The 3509-nt window shown below is 35.7% G+C and overlaps 1 pseudogene; it reads left to right on the plus strand.

The window, feature by feature from the left end:
• Positions 1-822: 822 nt before the first annotated feature.
• Positions 823-1237, plus strand: LOC104988575 (annotated as a pseudogene).
• The last annotated feature ends 2272 nt before the right edge of the window (positions 1238-3509 follow it).

Genomic DNA, 3509 nt, shown 5'->3' on the forward strand with positions numbered 1-3509 from the left:
TACAATAGATCAAATGACATCACAGTCTACATCAGGCAAATGCCATGGTTACAAGAATTTACAGTAGTATCTCAGTACAGTTACCAAAATCACACATTTATTTAACCAATTAAGCATGAAAGTGGCATTATTGTCAAAGATTTGATATATGACCTGAACATAATTTGGTTAATGAGGAACAAGAAATGCCTGCTAAGTACACCAGGTATTCTGTTAGCAGAAGACTGCTAAGACTGCTAATTACCCCTGACATATGTCAGATTGAATGGTCTTAGGTTAAAAAAAAAAAAGTGCTGAGTGGAGACACTATTTCAAAAATAGTCTCCTCTTTTTATTTATAAAGTGCTTTTAAACATTTAGCTTTAAGAAGTTGAAAAAACAAGTTTTCTGCAGACAGTAGTTGCAGATATTGTGCAAATTCTCCTGTGTACTCAGTCAATGATAAATAACTGCTGCCATTTCAGGTTTTTGTCTGTTATGAACTTGTAGAGAAAAAAAAAAATCTTTATACCCAATTTCTAATTATCTAGACTCCCAAAAGTATCAAACTGGAGAATCCCCTGGCTTACGTTGTATCCAAGTCTTAACACCTAAAATCTCTTTAACTCCCTCCACTCTTTCTCCTTTTTTATAAATAAGAAAGACAAACAACATTTTACATGAGGATAAGAAAAAATCTTGAAGTTAACAGATTTTTGAACTTCTGTTGTGGGATTTCAGTGAAGTTCCTTATTGCTGATTGACAAATAATTCATGGAAAAAGGTAATGCAGGGCAAGGGTTTCAAGGGAAGTACTGCTAAAAATAGAAAATACCAGATGAACATAGCAATTAAGAAACATGGGGTCAGAACCAGATGATTCTGATCCGTTTTCTTTTGATGGACCAGAAATTGTGGGTTGTACAGGGTGCCAGATAGATTGGAAAAAAGAGAAGAATATCACTTTGAAAATGATTAAGAAGCAGAAACACAGGGGACATGGGACAGTTCATACTGTGACCAAAACAGTTTCTGATGACTCTTTCTCTAATTTTTTTTTGCCCCTCCTGAAGTTCCTGAGAGTGGAGATCTGGATGATGATTCTGAAGGTATCCTCGCTGCAGACTTTGAAATTGGTCACTTTTTATGTGAGCATATAACCCCAAGATCATTGTTATACTTTACTGGAGAAGCTATTGACGATGATGATGATTACGATGAAGGTGAAGAAGCAAATGAGGTAAAGTTTACCAAATGAGCAAATAATTCTCTGTTTAACACATTGAGAAGCAAATTGAGTGACTTATGTATTCCACTGGTATATTCATTATGCCATGATATAGTATAAAAATGTTTTTTGGAAAAACATGGTTTTAGAATTATACATCCAAGCAATGTATGTATGAGATTTCAATAAAATGCAAAACTCAGAGAAAAAAAAAAAGAAAAGAAAGAAACATGGGATATTCATCTTTATTGATAAAAAATAGAAAAAATTCTGATGACTTAGTGTGTCATCTCTGAGCTAATTAAGTATGATTTCTAGGCTTAGATTTGTGAGTCTAACCAACTTGCATTAAAATATATGAAAAAAATCATATAAGAACTTAATTATAAACTCATATATTTTGCTTTAATTATTTTTTCATGTGTAATTGGTCAATATGACTGTTTTTAAAATGCTGTCTTAAAGATGGAGTGTAGACTACTTACTGTAGAAGTTATAATGTCACACAGTTCTTATCCTGCTAAATTTATCATGTTTGTCAGTTTAAGTAGGTAGCTTCTGTGAAACACACTTCATTGTGATGAAATTCTCTATATTAATATTGATCCCACAAACTTATCACATAAAAATGGTACTTAATATTTACATGTAATAGTTCTTTGCTTCTCCTTATGGCATAGCTCCACTAGCTTTGCCCTTGTGATGCTTCCTAAGGCCCACTTAACTTCACATTTCAGGATATCTGGCTCTAGGTGAGTGATCACACCGTTGTGATTATCTGGGTTGTGAAGATCTTTTTTGTACAGTTCTTCTGTGTATTCTTGCCACCTCTTCTTAATATCTTCTGCTTCTGTTAGATCCATACCATTTCTTTCCTTTATTGTGCCTATCTTTGCATGAAAAGTTCCCTTGGTATCTCTAACTTTCTTGAAGAGGTCTCTAGTCTTTCCCATTCTATTGTTTTCCTCTATTTCTTTGCATTGATCACTGAGGAATTTCTTATCTCCTTGCTATTCTTTGGAACTCTGCATTCAAATGGATATATCTTTCCTTTTCTCCTTTGCCTTTCAGTTCTCTTCTTTTCATAGCTATTTGTAAGGTCTCCTCAGACAACCACATTGCCTTTCTTTTCCTTGGGGGTGGTCTTGATCCCTATCTCCTGTACAATGTCATGAACCTCCATCCATAGTTCTTCAGGCACTCCGTCTATGAAATCTAATCCCTTAAATCTATTAATCACTTCCACTATATAATTGTAAGGGATTTGATTTAGGTCATACCTGAATGGTCTATTGGTTTTCCCTACTTTCTTCAAAATCACTGCAGATAGTGACTGCAGCCATAAAATTAAAAGACTCTTGATCCTTGGAAGAAAAGTTATGACCAGCTTAGACAGCATATTAAAAAGCAGAAACATTACTTTGCCAATAAAGGTCCAAGTAGTCAAGGCTATGGTATTTCCAGTACTCATGTTTGAATGTGACAGTTGGACCCTAAAGAAAGCTGAGCACTGAAGAATTAATGCTTTTGAACTGTGGTGTTGGAGAAGACTCTTGAAAGTCCCTTGGACTGCAAGCAGATCCAAGCAGTCCATCCTAAAGGAAATAAGTCCTCAATATTCATTGGAAGGACCTATGCTGAAGATGAAACTCCAGTACTTTAGCTACCTGATGGGAAGAACTGGCTCATCTGAATAGACCCTGGGAAATATTGAAGGCAGGAGGAAAAGGGGACAACAGAGGATGAGATGGTGGGATGGCATCACCGACTCAATGGACATGAGTTTGCATAAACTCCGGGAATTGGTGAGGGACAGGGAGGCCTGGCATGCTGCAGTCCATGGGGTCTCAAAGAGTAGGACACGACTGGGCAACTAAACTGAACTGAACTGAGATGCATAACTTCTTCCCACCATCACTCAAAAACACAGTGTTTTCTCTTAAAAATATAGTACATTCAGTTTAGGGAAAATATGCAGCAGGCTACATAGAAATAACTGAAGACACCAGCTTCATGATACATTTAGAATTTAGTTAAAAACAGTAAATTTTTTTATTTTTTAATTTTTTTGTCAAAATAATATATTCTTTTAGTTTTTCCCAGGTTTATATATTCATTTTTGGTTAAGTTGGTTGTATATAGAAATAATTCTTAAACATTTGAAAAAAGCTAACCACAATTTACCCCACTCCCTTACTCTTGCCTGGAGAATCCCATGGATGGAGGAGCCTCGTGGGCTGCAGTCCATGGGGCTGCTAAGGGTTGGACACGACTGAGCGACTTGACTTTCACTTTTCACTTT

This window comes from Bison bison, unplaced genomic scaffold (genome assembly GCF_000754665.1).
Source record: "Bison bison bison isolate TAMUID 2011002044 unplaced genomic scaffold, Bison_UMD1.0 scf7180017864136, whole genome shotgun sequence".
NCBI classification, from domain to species: domain Eukaryota; kingdom Metazoa; phylum Chordata; class Mammalia; order Artiodactyla; family Bovidae; genus Bison; species Bison bison.